At 46.1% G+C, this 22,863-nt stretch overlaps 1 protein-coding gene across 8 annotated transcripts in view; it reads right to left on the bottom strand.

Moving 5' to 3' along the window:
- The window catches only part of LOC147432321 (protein GAMETE EXPRESSED 3-like), an 84,814-nt gene extending 63,722 nt beyond the window's left edge, over positions 1-21,092 (bottom strand). For 4 of the 8 annotated variants that reach the window (XM_086492291.1, XM_086492297.1, XM_086492293.1 and 1 more), the window contains exon 1: positions 20,519-21,091. The gene's annotated coding sequence lies outside the window, so the exon portion shown is untranslated. Of the gene's footprint in view, positions 1-20,518 lie in introns of all 8 variants that reach the window. The other 4 variants (XM_086492295.1, XM_086492294.1, XM_086492296.1 and 1 more) reach the window with 2 other exon arrangements.
- Between the last annotated feature and the right edge of the window lie 1,771 nt (positions 21,093-22,863).

The following is a 22,863-nucleotide window of genomic DNA, read 5'->3' on the forward strand; positions in this document are numbered from 1 at the left end:
CGTAATAGCTAGACTGAAAGAACCATCAGCAGGCTCTCTCTCTCTCTCTCTCTCTCTCTCTCTCTCTCTCTCTCTCTCTCTCTCTCTCTCTCGCACCCCCCTGCCCCTCGCGCTCCCTGCCCGCCCTCACACCCTCTCTCTCTCGCGCTCTCTCCCGCACCCCCTTGCCCTGCGCTCCCGTCCCTCGCTCCCTCTCTCTCTCGCGCTGCCCGCCCCCCCCCCCCCCCCCCCCCCCCCCCCCCCCCCCCCCCTCTCCTCAATCTATCTATCGCACACCAACCCCCCCCTCCTCTATCATTTCATTTCTCTCGCACGATGCCCACCCCGCTCCCTCTCTCTATCGCGCTGCCCCTCCCTCCTCTGCCTATCGCGCCCCCCCCTCCCTCCCCCCCCCCCCCCTTTTTTAGTTTAATTTAACTTTAAAATTTTTCAACCCCCTCTTTGTCTATCGCGCCCCCCCCTCCTCAGTCTGCCTCTCTCTCTCTCTCTCTCTCTCTCTCTCTCTCTCTCTCTCTCTCTCTCTCTCTGATTCTTTGGGCCTCACCGTAATGGATCAACGTCAAGGCCATGAATGCTTGATGGGTGTTGCACAAATTGTCACACTTGAAGAAGACCCTGCACAGGACACGGAAGCCGCCAATGTCTCACCTGTTTGCAAGCCGCGAGCAGAGGCAACCTTCATGCTCACGAATAAGCGGATGGCGCAGATGGAGAGGGAAATGAAGGAGTGGAAAACAGAGATGGAAGGACGGTGGAAGGAGAAGGCCAACCTCCTTCAAATGGTCTTCAATGAAGGCGCACAGTGGAAGAAGGAGAAAGAGAGCCTTAACGCAGAAATACAGACACTCAAAGAAGAAGTCTCAGTCCTCAAACAGGAGAACCCAAACACCGAGATACGGGTACTCAAAAAGAAGTCTCAGCCCTTAAACAGGAGCTTGCTGATAGAGTAAGCAATGGACTAGAGGAAGGCGAATTTCAACCCTCGGTAATAGATGAAATCAAGGAAATTAAGGAGCAGGTAAGGATGATCACAGAGGAAGAGAAATTGAGTGTGGCAAAGACATCTTCATGGGCGGAGATGATAACAAGGACACAGAAAAAGGCGGACGAGGCTGAAAAATGGATTGAGGTCGCCAAGAAAGGGAAAGGTCAAGAAACTCCTTGTACACCGACGCTTATCAACATGACTCTCGAAGAGGAACAAAGAAGGCGGATGCGAGCACTGCATGTGAGAGTGACCGGTCTCAAGGATATAAACAACGTGGAGAAAGAGGTCACAAGCCTTACATCCATGATGGGGATGGAGAAGCCTTTGCACACAAAGGCATGGAGGGTAGGTAAGAAAAGTGATGGCACGGGAGAGTCTTCAAAGGGGAGAGCTCTCATACTACGCTTCCCCTCGTTGGAAGAGAAGAAGGAATTCTTGAGGAAGAGGCCTACTCTCAAAAAGACAGGTATTTTCCTCGGTGATAACCTGACTCTCTCACAGCTCGCACATATGAAAGAGGTAATGCCAGAAATTACAGTGGCAAGGGAGAAGGGAAAGATAGCCTTCTACAGAGATGGACGGGCGGTGATTTTAGAGCGGCGTACTGCATGACGGTGCAAGACCTATGGGACCACACTGAAGATGGCTACCTGGAATTGTAATGGGTCTATGAGGTTGGACGTGGGTGCATTTGAGGAGAGTTTCAAAGACAAGGATATTGTGTTCTTCTCAGAGACTCATCAGGCCCCTGGACAGGTAGTGCCACATGTGGTGGGATACAGATGGGAAACAGCTCACAAGACAAATGCGAGATCTGAGCACGGGAGTAGAGGTTCAGGAGGAGTAGCAGTGCTATTCAAAGAGGAACTACAACCATTACTGCATATTGTATGAAGAGATGATCATGCTAGATATATGTGGGTGAGACTGAGACCTAACACAGGTCGATTCCTATATATTGCCATATGTTACTTTCCTCCAAGTACATCAATGTATGCCGCATCCAGCGGGCAAGTGCCTTTCTGCATATTGTATGAAGAGATGATCATGCTAGATATATGTGGGTGAGACTGAGACCTAACACAGGTCGATTCCTATATATTGCCATATGTTACTTTCCTCCCAGTACATCAATGTATGCCGCATCCAGAGGGCAAGTGCCTTTCTCTATCCTAGATGATGACATTTGGGAGTTTTCTAGGGATGGTGATATCATTCTCCTAGGGGACTTCAATGCCCGAACGGGCAACTCGCAGACAATCTTCTACGACACTTCAGATGAGGTGCTTAGAGAGCTGGATGGGAATGAGTTGGGACTTGACAGATGCTCAGATGATAGAGAGCAGACGGAGTATGGGAGATAACTCATGGAATTGACGACTACACATGGATTAGCTATACTTAATGGCTTACAGCGATTTCCTGGAGCAGCCGGTTTCACATGCTTTCCACACAGACATGGGGCCAGTACAGTGGATTATGTTATGACACAACCGAGCTTTATCCCCTACATTCAGGATTTCATAGTGGGAGCCAGGCCAGTGGGCATAGCAGTAGATCATGCTCTCTTGACACTGTCCGTCAAATTTCAATATAGTACAACCCATACATCAGGAGGCAAGTCACACACCCGCTATACATTCACTCCAGAGTCCAGTGACTGATTTCGTTTATACAGAGGAGATCTGGGACCGTCTATTGGAAGGCACAGCTGGTACAAATGGTACAGGCCTCTCAGTGGAGGAGTGCACCACTCTACTGACTGAGACACTGCATGGGGCTGCATCAGTGGCATACCCACACACGCAGCCGGGCAAGAGACGACATTCTGGGAGCATGCCCCATAATAGTTGGTATGATGAGGAATGCAGAGAGATGAGAACTCAACTTCAGAGGGATCTTCTTTTAGGAGTCATCACTTACAGACAGTCTCGGATTGCTTTCCGACTCCTTGTGCGACGGAAGAAGCGAGCTTACCTAGCTCAGACAGAACGAGACCTATATCAGATGTTCTTGAGTAGGGACTCAGGAGAGGCATGGCGACTCTTCCATGAGCACTCCCCTCCCCCAGTGATTACTTCACCTGATGTGTGGGCCCAATATGCGACATCATTATATACGGTTCCTGGACAGGAACCCCTTCCAGACCCTACCAAGCCTTGCCCAGCTGCGAGCACTTTCTTTACACCTGAGATGGTACAAAGAGCCATCAACAAGATAAGGACCGGGACGGCATATGATCATGACGTGTTGGGGTATAAAGCCCAATGTGGTCGCCCAGGTGAGTGGACGGGCCGCCAGGTACGTACACATATTCTTTTGTAAAAACCTAATAAGAACTCACTATGCTCTACACATTACAGTAGAGCGAGTTCACCATATCGTCGTGCTCTTCTTCTCGCACTCTCTCTCTCGCGTCGCACTTCCGCTCGTACTCCTTCAACTGGTATCAGAGCTCAGATCGAGGCTCGGGGCAGCACTGCAGGAGGCTAGAGTCACCAACTCAGATTGGAGTGAAATTCGACAGGCGAAGACACGGCCCAAAATCTCGTGGGGGAGCACGAAGGACCTGGTGTTGTCAGAATTTCATTCTGAGGTCATCTCGGCCACCGTTCAGCTTCGACAAAGGTCTGCGCAGGCCATTTTCGACTACGTGGTCTCGACGGGTGCAGATCCGACTCTGCAAATTTGGGGTTTTCGGCCTACGACTGCAGGTGCTGAGGATATCGACACTCCCAGAGTGTTGATTTTTGGTTGTCTACACATCGAAGGACGGCTCACAGTTCTTGGAGGCGTGTCACATACGACACGGGCGCATCTATACACAGTCTGTAGGCGACATCCACTAGTTCATCAGGTAGCTTGTGTTTGCTGATTGATATTCCAGATTTCATCCTGACATTGCAGGTACTTCCACATGGGATGTATTGTCAGAGATGATGTATGTCTATTGAGGGTTTGTTGGCTGTGAGTCACGCAGCAAACAACCGCCGCAGCATACAGTGGGAAATTTGTGGATGTATGACTTTGTGGGAAGTCTATGTACTGTCAGATTTACTGCAGCCTTTGTTGAGGGTCGAGTGAGGTTTTATTGAGCTGGGGGATTCTCGAATGTTGAGATCCTTTCGGTGATACAGGTCTTGGAGCGATCCCTCGAGCACCCTTAGATAGGCAGCTAGGATGTATTGACTGTGAGTTAGACAGTTGGGATTGCATCTTTGCTTTACTGCCGTTGAGGCATTGTCGCGGTCTATGCTTACAGGACATTGACAAGACAATGCGGGACAGTGAGAGACAGTACAGGTGCAGGACAGATTTACCCACAGCTTACAATGTGAGAGAGATAGTGGTTTTTTGAGCTGTTTTTGGTCTGTTTTTTGAGTACACCAGAGCCATTTTACAAAGGAGACTCTGCCGAAATTTCTGCAGAATCTAAAGCTTTCTTGGTTCATTTGACAGGTTGATATTGGTTTAGAGGTCAATTTACAGGGGAAACTCTGCCGAATTTTTCCCAGGAAAGTAAACTATTGTGAAGCGTAGCTATGGCTGGATCACAGGACACTGCTCTTTACAATATCAAGAAGCTGGATGGAACCAATTTCCCATTGTGGAAGAAGCAGATTTGGCACGTGTTGGTACAAAAGAAGCAGATAAAACCTATAAAGCTCAAGGGGATAAAACCAGAAGATATGGACGAAGATGAATGGAGCGAAATGGATGAATTGGCACTTTCTACCATTATGTTGACTTTGGCAGAAAGTGTTTACTTCAATGTAGCAGACGAGATGTCGGCTTACAAGCATGGTTAAAGCTGAGTGATCTTTATGAGAAGCAGAGTGCAGCTTCACAGGTATACTGGCTTAAGAAGCTTGTTGACTTGAAGATGAAAGAAGGGACACCTATGTCCAATCATCTGAATGAATTCAACACAACCTACAGTCAGTTGTCAGCTCAACGTGTCAAGTTTGATGAACCTGTTAGAGCTATGTTTCTGTTGATCACATTGCCGGAAAGTTGGGACACTTTTTGCACAGCTTTGAGTAATTGCACCTCCAGATGGTTTGAACATAGCAGGTGTAGAAGGAAGTCTGCTTACTGAAGAAACAATTAGAAAGACAATGGACAAAGGCAAAGGAACAGCCTTAGTTGTCATGGGAAGGACCAAAGAAAAGTACAAAGGTGGAAAGAGGAATCAGTCTCGTAGCAAGTCTCGCAGTGCTAAAGGCAAGAGTGACATAGAATGCTACCATTGTGGCAAGAAGGGTCACATGAAAAGAGACTGAAGAGAATGGAAAGCAGAAAAAGGCAAAGAGAAAGTTGAAGACCATGGTGAGAAGAACAAGTCCTCAGTGAAGATTCAAGAAATAAATGTGACAAACACTGTTGCAGAGGATGACAGTCTAGTGTCAAGAGACATCTGCTTCTTGAAAAATACAATGGACTTAGCTCTTCTTACAGCATCTGATGGAAATGCACTGAGTGACTGGATTATAGACTCAGGGGCATCACTTCATGTGTCTCCAAACAAGGAGTGGTTTACCTCTTATGTGACCACTAAAGATCATGTTCGGCTAGGCAATGGGCAGACATGTGAAATCTTAGGTGTTGGAGATGTTCAATTGAAGTTTCAGAATGGCTCTTCTTTCACGCTGAAGAATGTGAGACATGTTCCCGCAATTACAAAGAGCTTGATCAGCACAGGTTTACTTGATGATGCTGGCTACGTCACCACTTTTGGACAGAACATGTGGAAGATATCCAAGGGTTCTATGACAGTAGCACATGGAGTAAAGTCTGGAGGACTTTACATGATTTATGTATCAAATGTCTCTAAAAATGTAATCAATGTAACCGAGCAGCCGAACGTTTCTTTGTGGCATAGCCGGTTAGGACATATGTCCAAGAAGGGAATGGAAATCTTGTCTCGTTCTGCTTATTTGCCTGGCTTGTCATTTAATGATTTTGAATTCTGTGAACATTGTCTATATGGTAAGCAAACACAGCAGCCACATAAGCATAGAAGCAGTAGAAGAGATAGACAGTTGGTGTAACAAACTTGGACACTCCAAGTCAAGAATCAACCGCGACAGCACCAAATAACCACTTCAAAACAATTCACAGATCACAATAGATTTGCACTGGCCCGGCGGAGTTCCGTGCCTAGAGATATTGACCCCAAAGACTGGCGCCCCTTTCGGTATTTCTTTTTATATTAATCAATCATCAAAGTACAAGAGAGCGGTTAGGGTCTCACTCTCAGACTCTGCGTCCAGATGCTCTGAGAAGTGAGGCCCTCACCACTAATTTAAAGGTTACAAGGGATGCCCAAAAGCAGAGCCCCAAAAGCTTTTAAAATCAAAAGCATCAGTTCTCTCTCTCTCTTAGAGAGTCTTTTCTCTTTTTTTATAAAAAAAAGCAAAAGCAAAATTCGCGTCGCTCATCATTTTCCATAAAAAAAAATAATCCGCCTCCGCGGTTTCCGGAATTTAGGGTTTTTGGCAAAAATTAGGGTTTGCAGGAATTTTAGGGTTTCTGGCAGAAATTAGGGTTTCTGCTGTCGGCCACGTCATCACTTTGTGACATACCCCCCTCTTGAAAGCATTGTAATCGACCGCAATTACGCCTGCAAAACCGACAAAAGCCATAAACCGTCTTAGCAGACACTGACTGTTAGTACCTACGTACTAGGAACGCACATCTAGTACATGTACAAAATCGACAGTCACATCACACGACATCACAGGACATCACCAGACATCACAGGACATCATATGACATTCAACATTCATTCGGATCTTAGACCATGATTTATCGGCAATGTAGCTAGCAATCACATCTAGGTCCAATCGGGACCTCATCGATGTCCGATTGACTAACCCCTATTGCAACCATGTCTATTCGAGATCAATCAAACCAAAATGCTGCAATCATTTCGGCATCAGTTTCTGCACTCACAAGAAGTCAAGAACAAATCAGTATCATAATCAGGAATTCCATTTCATAAAGTCATCCAGCAGAATACTGTCAGCTCTCAGTATCCCTGAAGCTCAAAGAGACATCAGTGACTTTAGTATCAAAATCGAGGCATCTGTTGACAAAGGAGTGGAGTAACTCCCCTCTTGTGCATCCCACTGCACCAGATCTCCGGCCAAGCTGAATTCTGCGTTCCGTTTGGAGTAGACTATGCTAAACCAAAACATCGAGGTAAAGTTTCACAATCCGAGGAGTATCTGCTAGGTCCTCCTCCTCCATCCACTTCGCATCAAATGCAGGAAAGTTCTTGAACTTAACCAAGAACCGCCTTCCGACTTTACCTTTCTTCGTATCATTATGTGCCAAAATCTGTTCAGGAACAAGGATCTCCTCGTTTTCTTCCACTTTGGGTTGCTCATCAGGCTCCCCATCATCAGGCACATCACCCTTAACAGGTTTCAAGAGACTCACATGCAATGCATTATGAAGCCTCCAAGTATCTGGCAGTTCCGATCGGAAGGAGACATCATTTATCTTGTCAGTGATCTGGAAAGGTCCGTAGTATCACATACTAAGCTTTGGAAAAAAGCCTCTCCTTTCCCTTTTTCTGTCTTAGGCGTGCCTTCTCAAAAGTAAGAGCACCCAATCATCCTCCTTCAGTTTCCACTCGCGACGATGGCGTTCCGCTGCCTTTTTCTGTCGTTCTTGAGACTCCTGCAAAGTCTCGCGAACCTTGGCAAAAGCCGTATCCAAATCTCGCGAATATTCATCCGCTTCAAATTTCTAATCTTTCGTGCTCAGGAAGGATGGAACCTTCGCAGCAGTTTCAACAATCTCACATGGCATCTTTCCCGTCGAAGAGTGTATCGTGTTATTGTAGGCAAATTCCACCAAAGGTAAGTTCTTTTCCCATTGAGTCTTCTGATGCGAGATACAAGACTTCAATAAATCTAAAATCACTGAATTGGCAATCTCAGATTGCCCGTCAGTCTGCACATGGAACGATGACGAGAACTGCAACCGCGTGCCAATGTTCTCCCAAATTGCCTTCCAAAACAAACTCATAAATCTGGGGTCTCTATCGGAGACAATCGTCTCAGGCGTGCCATGTAATCGGAAAATCATCGTGATCATTCTGTATTCTCGGGAGATAAAAAAAAATGAAATCCATTTCAATATTTTCCCAGGGACGGGTGGGTATGGGTAAAGGCTGTAACAATCCCTGTGCCTTATGCCTGTCAAACTTGACCTTCTGGCATACCAAGCAACTGCGCACAAACTCTTCCACATCCTTCTTCAGTCTCCGCCAAAAGAAATCTCTCTCTACCCCTTTCATGGTGGTAGCAATGCCGCGGTGACCCATAAAAGGTGGACAGTGGCAATCAGTCATAACCTTTTCCCTCAACGGCTGTGTAACTCACAACATAGTCTTTTTCATCAAGTAGCCTTCCCGAAGGGTGTATCCAGCTACTGTCTCCCCATCCCGTATCCGTGTGAAAATATCTGCAAAATCTGTATCTGTGGCATACTGATCGACCATATCCTCGAAGCTCGTATGATGTATCGCGGAAATAGCCAGAACCAACGGTTTCGGAGACAAAGCATCTGCCACCACATTCTTCTGACCCTGCACATGGACAATCTGGAAGTGGAACTGTGACAAGATGTTCACCCACCGCATCTGCTTTTCCGAAAGCTGCTTCTGTGACAAGAAGTAGCGCAAACTCTGATGGTCTGTAAAAACAGTAAAATCCGCTCCGAGTAGGTAATGCCGCCACTGAGTAAGAGCATGGATAACCGCCAAAAGCTCTTTCCCATAGATCTGTGCTGTCATCTCCGGCCTAGAGAACAAACGGCTCTCGTAAGCTATGACATGGCCTTCTTGCAGCAAGACCGCACCCAGACTACGACCACAAGCATCACAATATACTTCAAACGACTTCTGCAATTCCGGCAAAGTCAAAATAGGTCTCGTAGTCAATTTCTCTTTCAATGTCCGAAAGGCAGTCACCTCTGTGGGTCCCCACGAAAAAGGTACTCCTTTCTGTGTCAAGGTATGCAAAGGGGAAGCAACCTCTGCAAACTTTCGTATGAACCGCCTGTAGTACGAACACAGTCCCAAGAAGCTTTTAACTTCATGGACATTCTTCAAGTCGGGCCAATTACAGATAATCTCTATCTTGGCCGGATCCATTTGCACTCTTGCGGCTGACACAATGTGTCCCAAAAAGTGTATCTCTGGTAGAAAAAATTCACTTTTCTTAGCATTAATCACTAGTGTGTGATCTCGTAATGCCTGAAAGACTTGAAGCAGATGATCTCTGTGTTCTGCCTCATTCTTGGAGAAAACAATGATGTCGTCAAAGAAAGTGCCAACAAATAGCCTGTACTCTCGAAAAATCCTATCCATCATCCGGTTAAATGTCGCAGGAGCAATGGTTAAGCCAAAAGGCATCACCAAAAACTCAAATAACCCAAAAGTCGTCCGAAAAGCTGTCTTGTAGACATCTCCTGGCGCGATCCTGATCTGATGATATCCACTCTTCAAGTCAATCCTGCTAAAGCACGAGGATCCCTGTAACTTGTCGAGTATATCATCAATCCTACGAATCGGAAATCTGTTCTTGATGGTGATTTCGTTGAGAGTGCTATAATTGATGCACATTCTCCAAGATCCGTCTTTCTTCAAAACCAACAACACTGGAGAGCAATACGGTGAAGTACTAGGCTGGACAAGACCCTTTTCCAAGAGGTCTTTCACTGAGTTCATAATCTTTTCATTCTGTAATCGGCTCACACGATAAGGTGGCCGATTCGGTGGCGTGCTTCCAGATATCAGAGCAATGGTATGATCTTCAGGCCCTCTCAAAAGCAATCGGCATGAGGGCTCGGAGAAAAAAATCTTGGCGTTCTTTTCTTCAGGTCAAAACATATTCAACTTTTATCCATCGTTCAGTTCTCCCAAAAGAATGAGTAAGAAAACTGAAGTTCTTCAAGTACAATCTCTAAGCCCTTCATTTATCAAAGTCGCTTTCTCGGCCCGGTAGTCAACCACGGCGTAGTTCTTGTGGTACCAAGGGATCCCGAGTAGAACGTCACTCACGTGCCCTGAACACCCCTGTCATTGCAAACGAAGTTTGCCAATGCTCAGTGTAATGGCAACATCCCATCCGGGTACCAGTCGAACTACCTCCGCCTGTGGCGTCAGTCTGTCGGGCGTAGTTCCAAATCGAGCCGCCAATTCCAAGTGAAAAGAAGTTGGCCTTGGCTCCTTCAAAAGAGCTTCCTGATCCTTCACTTTGCCCCAAAAAAAGCGGCAAAGTTTGTACTTTCATTCATTTGATTCGGTGCAAGTCCCACGCCATGTGGTACGAGTTCTACTTTTCTATCTGCCTTTTCTGCCACATTCCTCAGCTGCTCTCGAACTCTCAGACCTGTCGTCGTCTTTATCATTCTGTTCTTTCTGTGCCTTATCAAGGCACTTCGCGGAAATATGTCCATGTTCCCCGCATCCAAAGCACTTCCCCTCTCTGATGAAGCGAGCTCTCTCCTCAGGAGTAAGCTTGGGTCGTGCATCCTTTTTTTTTTTCTCTGGGTTGCTCTTTTTCATTCTACTTTCATTCCCAGAAGTCTGTTCGGCTCGTTGTGTCATGGCCTCATCTGTGGGGTAGGTCAGACTGCCAGAGTGAATGGCAAAGCCCCGCTTCGCATGACTCATCAACTCCTGAACAGAAGCTGACTTCTGTTCCAAGCAGTGATTTCGGATCTCTGTAGGTAAACCCAAGGTAAACCGCTCAATCTGTTCTCTGAACGAGATCTTCTTGAATGAAGAGGCGGGTAGAAAAGAGCTCCAGAATCTTTCACAATAAGAATTCACTGTATCGCTCTTGGTCATCCGGAGATGGTTCCAAGCAGCTCGTATATCTCGCTCAAACTCTTGAGTCAACCAAGAAGAAATAAAAAGCCTCTTGAATTTCAGCCATGTAACTGGCACAGTCTTGCTTAATAGAAGCGTGGACCACCAAGTACGAGCATTCCCCTTAAAGTAAGAGGCAGCTCTCCGAATCTTGGAGTGCTCTGAATAGCGTCCTCCCGCGAAAGCGATGTCAAACTGCTGTATAAAAGACAAAGCCTTCGAAGCATCTGAGTATCCTGAAAAGTATCAAACTTGATCGAGTGGCCACCTTCCTTAAACTCTCGGACTTTCTTGCTTTTATCTTCGAGAAAGTCATACTGGTTGGCTTTGTAAAAATTCTTCTTGTTCGCATAAAACTTTCCGTCATCGGAATCTGAGCTGTCTGTAGACGAGTCCTCAGTAGAACTGTCAGTCTCTGGGCGAGATGTAGCCTTCTTTGCCTTTTTCTTGCCCGTTCCGAAGCTTTGTGTCTTGCTTCGCTTTTTGCTTTTTTCTGTCTTCTTCGCTCGAGTCTGAAGAGCTAGAAGAACTGTCAAAAGAAGAAGAAGAACTGGGTAGGCCTTCAAACTTGAAGCGCTTCTTCAGTTTCTTTGCCTTGTCAAATGTCAACTGACGACCCAAATATCCCGGGAAGTCTGTGCCTTTCTTCTGCTTTTTGCCGTGCTTTTTGGCTTTCTTTTGCGTGTCAAAAAGCTGAGCAATCCGTGCATCAACCACGTTCTCCAGTTCCTTCTCCGTATATTTCTTGGAGGCAGAAGGTTTCTTGAGAGCGGGTTTCGGGAGTGGTGTTGTGGTTCTCTGCCACTCCATCTGTACCTCTTTCAAAGAGGTCTGGTTCATATATTTTGCCATCTTCGGGTCCTTGGCAAAATTGAGCATCATCTTTGTTGCATCGCCAATCAATTGACGACGCTCCATCTTTCTTTGCTCCGCCTGAGTAGGCCGAGGCGGGCCATACTCTCTGCCTGAATCTTCGTTGTGATCCCAGCCCGCATCTCCAGATGCAGAGGGAGTCGACTGATCATTGCCTGAAGCCATAGGTGCCGCGGAAAAAAAATTCGGGGATCGGATTTCCCGTAGAAGAGAAATCGGTCGGGCTCTGATACCACTGTAACAAACTTGGACACTCCAAGTCAAGAATCAACCGCGACAGCACCAAATAACCACTTCAAAACAATTCACAGATCACAATAGATTTGCACTGGCCCGGCGGAGTTCCGTGCCTAGAGATATTGGCCCCAAAGACTGGCGCCCCTTTCGGTATTTCTTTTTATATTAATCAATCATCAAAGTACAAGAGAGCGGTTAGGGTTTCACTCTCAGACTCTGCGTCCAGATGCTCTGAGAAGTGAGGCCCTCACCACTAATTTAAAGGTTACAAGGGATGCCCAAAAGCAGAGCCCCAAAAGCTTTTAAAATCAAAAGCATCAGTTCTCTCTCTCTCTTAGAGAGTCTTTTCTCTTTTTTTATAAAAAAAAGCAAAAGCAAAATTCGTGTCGCTCATCATTTTCCAAAAATAAAAAAAATAAAAAAATAAAAAAAATAAAAATAATAATCTGCCTCCGCGATTTCCGGAATTTAGGGTTTTTGGCAAAAATTAGGGTTTGCAGGAATTTTAGGGTTTCTGGCAAAAATTAGGGTTTCTGCTGTCGGCCACATCATCACTTTGTGACAGTTGGCACTTGTTCATAGTGATTTGTGTGGACCTATGCCTAACCTATCTCTAGGGGGAGCTTCTTACTTTATGACATTTATAGATGATTACTCGAGGAAAGTATGGGTTTACTTTCTCAAGCACAAGGATGAAGCGTTTAGTGTTTTCAAAACGTTTGTGACACTTGTGGAGAATCAGAGTGGCAAGAAGCTTAAATGCTTACGTACTGACAATGGTGGAGAGTATGTTTCAAAGGCCTTTCAGGACTTTTGTGAGTCAAAAGGTATAAAACGTGAACTTATTGCTCCTTACAATCCTCCTCAAAATGGTGTTGCTGAGAGGATGAATAGGACCATACAAGAGAAGGTCAGAAGTATGTTGTCTAATGCACAGCTGCCAGATGGGTTTTGGGCTGAAGCTGTATCAACAGCTGTTCATCTTATAAATAGATCTCCTAGCAAGGTTTTGCAGAAGGATTTAGTGGCAGAGATGGTATGGTCAGGCAAGGCGCCCTCATACAAGCATCTCAGAGTCTTTGGCTATGAGGCATATACTCACGATGCAAAGGAATTTAGGAACAAACTTGAGCCAAAGAGTAGAAAGTGCATCTTTCTAGGCTATGGTAATTCTGGTGAGATGGGGTACAGACTTTGGGATCCCGAATCCAGAAACGTTATCCGCAGCAATGATGTTCACTTTAATGAAGCCAAATATCATTCTAAACCAGAGAGGGTTGAGAAGATTAGAAGAGCTGTCTTCCAAGAAGATGGACCTGCACGTGCAAGACAAAATGTCAGGGCTCAAGAGGAGCAAGGACAGGATAGATTGGAACCACATGTTGTGGCTCAGCCTGAGCCACCTATTGTGCGTAGATCTCGACGTATCACGCGACCTCCTGATTGGTTTGTTCCATCTATGAACTATGTCATGTTGATTGATTGCAATGAGCCTTCATGTTACAAGAAAGCAGTGCAAATGAAGGACTCCGGGAATTGGCAATTGGCCATGCAGTCAGAGATGACAGCTCTGCATAAAAACCAGACATAGGAGCTAGTTAAATTACCACAGGGCAAAAAGGCTCTACCTTGTAAATGGGTTTACAGGTATAAGATCACCGCTCATGATAGTCAGCCAAAGTACAAAGCAAGGCTTGTTGCCAAGGGCTTTAAGCAAGAACAAGGCATTGACTTTGATGAAGTCTTCTCTCCGGTGGTCAAGATGACTACATTGAGATGCTTTCTTGCATTGGTTGCCATATTAGATTTGGTGTTGCACCAAATGGATGTCAAGACAGTGTTCTTGCATGGTGATTTAGATGTGGAAATTTACATGCAACAGCCAGAAGGGTTTGTTGAGAAAGGCAAGGAAGATTTGGTATGCCAGTTGTTAAAGAGTCTTTATGGCTTAAAACAATCACCGAGGGCATGGTACCATAAATTCCACAAGTTTATGCTTTCTCAAGGCTACAAACGTAGTGAGTTCGATCACTGTCTATATACAAAGAAGGCTAAGGATGGCAGTTGGCTGATCCTTATTTTGTATGTGGATGACATGTTGATTGCTGGCAAGCACTTGGAAGAAATTTCAGCTTTGAAGTCAAAGATGGCAAAATCGTTTGACATGAAAGACATGGGTGAGGCAAGTCATATACTTGGTATGCGCATTGAGAGAGACAGATCAAAGAAGTTGATTTGGTTATCTCAAACAGAGTATATTGACAAGGTTTTGCAACGTTTCAATATGGAGAAGGGAAAGGCATTGAGTGTTCCATTGCCACCATATGTGAAACTTAGCAAACAAGATTGTCCTGTGTCTGAGGAAGAACAGGCTGAAATGGATAAGATTCCATATGCGTCTGCAGTGGGTAGTTTAATGTATGCAATGATTGCTACTCTCCCAGACATTGCATTTGCAGTGGGAGTAGTAAGTCGATACATGTCAAACCCAGGCAAGAAACATTGGGAGGCAGTGAAAGGAATATTGAGATACCTGAAAGCTACAAAGAGTATGCATATATGCTATGGGAGTCAAGAGCTAAGTGTAAAGGGTTTTACAGACTCAGATTATGCAAGTGACTTAGACAACCGAAGGTCTACGTCAGGGTATGTCTTTACATTGGCTGGTGGAGCAGTATCATGGTGTTCTAGATTACAAGATTGTGTTACTCAATCTACTACAGAGGCTGAATATGTTGCAGCATCAGAGGCATGCAAAGAATCAATTTGGCTTAATCGACTAGTAACAGATTTGGGAATCAAAGAAGAGATGCCTGTGTTATATTGTGATAGTCAAAGTGTTATACAATTGGCTCGCAATCCAGTTTATCACTCAAAGACAAAGCATGTGGATATGAAGTATCATTTCATCAGGGAAATGCTCGAGGATAAGCAACTTCAGCTTGTCAAAGTTCACACCACAGAAAATCCTGCTGATCTACTTACAAACGGACTTCCCTCAGAGAGCTTTGCGCATTTTTGCAAGCAGTTAGGTGTAGGGTAGTACATCACTTCTCTACATCTCTTGTATATTAGCTTGTATAGTAGCTTCTCTCACACTTAAAGTACCACATTGGACTTTAAGTGGGAGGTTGTTGAGGTATAAAGCCCAACGTGGTCGCCCAGGTGAGTGGGCGGGCCGCCAGGTATGTACACATATTCTTTTGTAAAAACCTAATAAGAACTCACTATGCTCTACACATTACAGTAGAGCGAGTTCACCATATCGTCGTGCTCTTCTTCTCGCACTCTCTCTCTCGCGTCGCACTTCCGCTCGTACTCCTTCATGACGGTCTAGTAGCGGGGCACTTTATACATGCCAGGGATATGCTGATGGAGGTTCTCGCAGTGTTGTTCAATCGTGCCATGTGTGAGGGATTACCTGAGACTTGGAGGCTGTCTAATATTGTGCCCATCTTCAAAGCCGGGGACCCCACAGAGCCTGGGAACTACCGCACTATTATGGTTGGACACACATTGGCACGGTTGTATGCATCTATTCTGGAGCAACACTTGAGTAATTGGGCAGAGGGTGAGGGTGTACGAGCAAAGAGTCAAGCCGGCTTCAGGAGGGGTTTCTCCACTCTTGATCATATTCGGACACTCAGGGCCATCATTGAGGAGGGTAGAGCACATGGGAGACGGATCTATTGTAGCTTTGTGGATTTTCGCAAAGCATTTGACATGGTACTAAGAGCCCGATTGATGCGTAGATTGCAGGAGATGGGGTGCCCATAGAGGTGATTTGGGGGATTATGGCTTTGTACAGATCAGTGGTAGGACATGTACGCACTCTGGAAGGGGTATCTGATTTAGTTCACTCTACTATTGGAGTGAAACAGGGCTGCCCATTGTCTCCTACTCTATTAGGTATGTATGTTGATGAGGTGTCTGAGTACATTGACAGAGAGGGTGACAGGGGTGCCCAGCTGGCAAGGACGTGGATCCCATTGCTACTATATGCTGATGATATTGTGCTGATATCTGACTCACCAGAAGGTATGCGACAACATTTGGATGCACTACGCAGTTTTGCAGAGGATAGTGGACTGTGTGTAAACCTAGGTAAAACCAAGGTTATGGTGTTTAACACCACACCGCAATGGATTAGGAGATCAGTACCTACCTTCAAATATGGTCAGGAGATTGTGGAGTATACAGATGCATACACTTACCTGGAGGTAGTCTTTACTGGGCCGAGATTTTCTTTGAGAAGAGCTGCTGAGACTAGACTAACTAGAGCTGGTGTGGCTCTGGGAGGAATGCAGAGGATGTGTTCGCAGGTTCAGTTCCAGGAACCTAGGACAAAGTTATGGCTCTTTGATACTTTGGTTGCTTCTACTATGTTATATGGGGTGCAGGTTTGGGGACCTTCTATAGGCCAAGATGGCTGGAGGCGTATGGAGAAGCCCCTGGTATCTATGATCTCTCGGCTGATTAGAGCCAAGGCTTCCGTACCGCATGATATCATTCGAGCGGAATAAGTTGCCCCCCCTATGGAGATTGAGGCGCTTACCATATCATTCTCCTTTGTACACAGTCTGTGGAATACTACTAGAGACAGATATGCCAGGGTGGCTCTAGAGTCCTCCAAACAATTAGCTCTTAATGGGAATACATCATGCTGGTTTGCACAAATGGCATCATGGTTTCAGACACATGGTTTCACCATGGACAGGTTGCCTCCTTTTCAATACTCTCTACAGGCACCCTTGAGGTCTCTGACACGAGTAGAGATTAATAGACTTATTCGTCAGGATCTGATCCAGTTCGACACGAGGAGGACATGGATAGAGCCGTTACAGGAGTTGGGCACAAAGATGGCTTTCTATAGAGAGCATCTTCTCCACCTCACAGGGATGGGTTTGTGATTCGACCTAGCTATATGGACACGCATCTTTCTCATGGTCTGCGTTGTGCCATTGGCCAGATACGCACGTCCTCACATCAACTCGAGATTGAGACTGGCAAATTCAGAGGGACACCAACAGATAGCAGGATATGCCGCGTATGCCATCTAGAGCCAGAGACAGAAGTACATTACATATGTCATTGCACAGTGTACTATGAGATACGAGGCCGTTTTCATTGTCTATTCAGAGAAGGTTTTGGGCCTCTATCTAGGGTCATGAGTTATGAGGATCAGAGATGTCTTGGGCTATATCTACTTGAGTTACACAGGCATAGAGAAACTTTACTGAGGAGAGCTGAAGAGCGACAACCCCAGAGACAGATCACAGATTTCTTTACACTAGATATTGTACACCCAAAAGTTCAGACAGAGGAGCAGCCAACAGTTGAGAGGTCTACCCGCACTACTGGCATTCTCATAGACCGAGCATTGGAGCTAGGGAGATCTAGACGACCCCGATGGGGAAGAGGAGCTACACAGTTTCGAAGGAGGCTACAGCAAAGGATTCAAGCCATACTCTTTCTCGTCCACAGTGCAGATGAAGATGGATCCCTATGAAGATGGATCTCTACTCCCCTCCCATATTGCCTTCACATTGTACTGCTTAGTTTAGGATCCCGCAGTATTTATATTTTGTTATCCTAGTTTAATTTATTTTGTTAATCTGACTTTGTATCAGATACACTGCATTGTAACTTTCTGGTCTCATAGGTCACTTTGGCCTTTTGAAGACGTTAATATAACATTTCATTTCTCTCTCTCTCTCCCTCCCTCCCCCCTGCCATCACTTCTACAGAGGGGGGAACACTCCCCCGCCCTTGCCATCACTTCTACAGAGACCTAGGGCCAGTATGCATCATCTTTGTACACAGTTCCAAAGCAGCCCCCCCTTCCCGACCCCCCGATCCATGCCCGCACACATGTGTTTTTTTCACCACTGAGATGGTGAGGAAGGCCATTGACAGGATGAAGACTGGGAGAGCATATGATCATGATGGCTTAGTGGCTGAGCATTTCATGCATGCCAGAGATTTACTAGCAGAGCTTCTAGTAGTTATGTTTAACCGTGCCATGTGTGAGGGCTTGCCTGATACCCGGAGCCTATCTACTATTGTACCTATCTTCAAGTCGGGAGACCCTATGGAGCCTGGGAACTATCGCACCATCATGATTGGACACACATTGGCACGGTTGTACACATCTATTCTTGAGCAGCAGCTGAGTAGATGGGCAAAGAGGGAGGGGATACGCGCAACCGGGCAGGCAGGTTTCAGGAGGGGTTTTTCTACTCCTAACCATATCTTGACACTCAGAGCCATCATTGAGGAGGGTAGATCGCGTGGGAGACGGATCTATTGCAGCTTTGTGGATTTTCGTAAAGCATTTGACACAGTGCCTAGAGCGAGATTGATGCGCAGATTACAGCAGATGGGAGTACCCACAGAGCTCATTTGGGGGGTCATGGCATTATACAGGTCAGTAGTGGGGCATGTACGCACCCCAGAGGGTCTATCCACACCGGTTTACTCCACTGTTGGGGTGAAGCAGGGCTGCCCGCTCTCTCCTACTCTATTTGGTATGTATGTAGATGAGGTTTCTGACTACATTGAGAGAGATGGTGATAGAGGTGCACAGCTGGCGGGGACATGGATTCCACTATTGTTATATGCTGATGATATTGTTTTGATCTCTGACTCTCCGGAGAGGATGCAACGTCACCTGGATGCTTTGCATAGGTTTGCCCAAGAAAGTGGTTTGTCCGTCAACCTTGGTAAAACCAAGGTCATGGTATTTAATACCACCCCACAATGGATAAGGAGGTCAACGCCTGCTTTCACATACAGACAGGAGAAGGTGGAGTATACAGATGCTTACACTTACCTTGGAGTGGTTTTCAGTGGGCCAGCATTTTCATTGAGGATGGCAGCAGAGACTCGATTGACCAGAGCGCCCATGCAGCATTGGGTAAATTAGAAAGGATGTGTTCACAAGTCCACTTTCAGGAGCCTCGGACGAAGCTCTGGCTCTTTGACACTTTGGTGGCTTCTGTATTGCTCTATGGAGCTGAGATTTGGGGACCTTCACTGGACCATCACGGGAGGACAGGCCGAAGTGATAGATGGGGGGACATGGAGAAGCCTCTGGTCTCTATGATCTCGCGGCTCATTAGGGCCAAGACTTCAGTACCACGTGCTATTATACGAGCAGAGCTAGCTGCCTTCCCACTGGTGGTTGAGACACTCACAAGATCGGTCTCCTTCATACACCGCATGTGGGAACTTCCCAGAGACGGATATGCACGCCTTTCACTTGAGTCCTCTCGACAGTTAACCGTGCAAGGAGATACAACATGCTGGTATGGGGAGATGACGTCATGGTTTCAGGCGCATGGGTTCAGCATAGACAAATTGCCTCCTTTCCAATACTCACTGGATGCGCCCTCTCTGACTCTTACACAGTCCGAGATCACTAGGCTCATTCGCCAGGACTTGACCCAACTAGACACCAAGAGGACATGGATACAGCCAGTACAGGAGCTAGGCACGAAGATGGCTTTCTACAGAGAGCATCTCCTCCAGCTTACGGAGGATGGTTTTGTGACGAGGCCCAAATACATGGACACTCACCTGTCTCATGGGGTGCGATGTGCTATTGGCCAGATACACACATCTTCACACCAGCTGCGGATCGAGACTGGGAGATACAGCGGAGTACCAGCAGAGGCCAAGACATGCCCCCTGTGTGAAATCAAGCCTGAGACAAAGTTGCACTACACATGCCACTGTCCCGTCTACTACGAAATACGAGGCCGCTTTCGTTGCTTGTTCAGAGAGGACTTTGGACCATTCTCTAGAGTCATGCGGTACGAGGAACAGAGATGCCTGGGTTTGTTTTTGCTCGAGCTACGCAGACACAAAGAGAGCCTGATGAGAGGAAAGATTAGCCAGTCTCAGAGACAGATCACAGACTTCTTTAGAGCTGCCACTGGACACCCGGAGGAGTTACTACCACAGCAGACCTCGTCGCTTTACACCAGAGACATACTGATCGAATGAGCAACTGAGCTCGAGAGATCCAGACGCCCACGATTGCGGAGGACTACACAACATCGACAGAGGCTGCATCAGAGGATCCAAGTCACTTTGGCTCGACATGCACAACGCCCGGTCAGACTACTGACCATGGAGAAGATTGATGAGATCCGCCAGCGACTGATGTTGGATCTCCTATGATCTACCTATCCCAGCTAGCTGTTTTAGCTGCTTAGTCCACACCCAGCATTTTAGGATTCCATAATATTTTATTTTGTCATTTTGTCATCTTGTTACTCTGACTTTGTATCAGATCCACCACATTGTAACTTTCTGGTCTCATAGGTCACTTTGGTCTTTTGAAGACGTTAATATAACATTTCATTTCATTTCATTCTCTCTCTCTCTCTCTCTCTCTCTCTCTCTCTCTCTCTCTCTCTCATAGAGACATGCAATTTCCCCCGTCTGCAGATGTAACTATGCGTTCATTTATAAGCATACCTCTCTCACTCTCTCTCTCTCTCACACACACAATGTGGAGGACATACCTTTCAATCCCCAAGCAGTTTGCACGGGAGAAAAGAAGAAGAAAGGTGGCGGAAGCTAGGCGTTGTCCTGCGGGCGTTCAAATTTTCTCCGTTCGAAGGTGACACCAAAGTTCAAAACCCGTGGCCTCCAAAGCAAAGACTATGTGCAGGGGGTAAATCTTTTTACCTAAGTAAAACCATCAACGTCGATCTATCTTGCGGCTTAGCAATCCGTCGAGGCAAATCTCCATGGCCAATTACACACACTTTTTTATTTTTTTTGTATATTACACACACACACACGCAGATGGAACAGAGAGAGGAAAGTTTCGTTAACGAGACCTCCCTCTCTCTCTCTCTCTCTTCTCAGCATTCCATCTCCCTGCTATCTTGTTTGTCTATCCGTAGGGGTAGCTTGGTATCTCGCTCTCTGCCCTGCTGTCTCTTTAAAAAATCTCTCGTCCTACCCCTTGGCACTCGGTGCAGACCCCCTCCCTCTCTTGCAACTGCCCCTAGACGTCCGCTTGTCCCATCCAGGCGTCCCGTCCAGCCAGGCCCATACATACAGTTCGCCTAACCAAATGCAAATAAGGGAAACTTTGAAATTCTCCCATTTGCTTTTGCCGATTAAAACAACTCTCTCTCTCTCTCTCTCCCTCCTGCCTGCACGTGTCATATGTGCCCCCTCTCTGATCGCACAAGCCACCACGTGGCACATTCCCACTGGCAGTTTTCCACGCTAGCAAAAGCTCAAAACCCCCGCTAATAATGATCGATTAAAATAAAAAACACCGCCGTGAAACGAGTACAAGCAGTTCACAGACAGAGCTCAAAAGCACTTCGAACTTCTCCACACAAGCAGTTCGCAAGTTCCCCAAAAGCAACAAGTTTGCGAGAGATATGCAGCAGATCTCGATGCTTAATTCTCAAGATTCACACCAATTCTTTTCCGCGCAATTTGCTTGTGCAGCAGTAAGCTGGGTAGAACAGGAAAGGAGTACCAAAGACCGGTTATATTTCGTAGATCATCAAGCTAGAGTGATGAGCATTCTCAAAGATCAGATATTTCATGCGATCAACCAATGGAAGAGGTCTGTTCTAGTGCTACTGAAACAGAAGATAATCAATTGGCCTAATCTGGAGTCGAACCACCAAAACTCATTGCCTTTGCAGGCCCGTTCAGGGTGTTGGCGATGCAGACGGAAGAGGCAAAAGAAATGGAAAGAATAAACATCGAACTGGACATGAGGGCAGAAAAGCTTAGCAAATTCGATCATACCGAAGCTTATGATGGTCATCCTCAAGTAATTAAGCCAGCAGCCTCAGTGCTAGCTACTTGCGTTTTTAGCAAAGAGTGCCGCTTTTAGTAGAGAGTGTGAGGGGATTAGTGGCAGACAACTCAATGTCAAGGGAAAGGCATTGGGGAATATTGCCACTAGTGCAATTCATGGTCTACTGAGCTGTTGACTTCAGTCGCACTTCTCGTCCAACTCTATTGATAGGCTATCTAAAAATTTGATGAGGCAAGCAATTCAGAACGATCTGCAAACAAACAGAAACATCTCTCATGACCAATTCAACGCAGAATATGGTGTCCGTGGGAGTGGTTAATGTGTAGCTCCAAGGAGATGCAACAGATCGCAGCGAAAGTCAAGTAGTCAATCATGTAGGTGCCTACGCTGCCGGCCAAGATCAAAAGAATAGTCAAAGAGCAAAAGCGGAAGCTAATTCTTTTCTCCACACAAAGAGCTTTGATGTTGCGCAAGCTCGAGAACAAGGACTGCGGAGCAATAGCATTTTTGGAGACAGGCATACCAATATGTCAGCACCTATAAGCCTCCAGTAGTGAACTATTGTTGGCCATTCAATGGGATAGCAAAAAATTTAACAAACAATATGGCCAATATTGTGTCATGTAAAGAGATTCTCTTTCTAAACCGCGTGCAGGTGGCAGCCAATGTGGTCGCAGTTGGGATTAGCAACAATAGTATACTGCAGTGTTGCTCTTCAGCATATGCAAATGAAGCAGGGAATGATGGTGGCAGATTCTATGAGCAAAGGTCCATGTACGCAGCAGCTATCGGATCAAGTTCAGATGGTTGCAAATGCAGACATCAATTTGGCATCGATACATAACACAGGTTAGTTAGCAAGGAGGCAAGAAGACATAATTGTTGACCGAATCAGCTTACAAGTGAGAGAGAGAGAGAGAGAGATAAGGTAATATTGATCATAGGACATAGAGCATAAAGTTACATCTGCATGTTTTTTGTATGGCAGGGAGGACATATATTCACAACATTGCACGTTCCAATTACACAAAGAGTGACTCCAGCTCGACAACATCGCAAGGTCCGTTATCTGCA

The sequence above is a fragment of the Adiantum capillus-veneris genome, chromosome 20 (assembly GCF_014529385.1).
Source record: "Adiantum capillus-veneris isolate H3 chromosome 20, ASM1452938v2, whole genome shotgun sequence".
In the NCBI taxonomy this organism is placed as follows: domain Eukaryota; kingdom Viridiplantae; phylum Streptophyta; class Polypodiopsida; order Polypodiales; family Pteridaceae; genus Adiantum; species Adiantum capillus-veneris.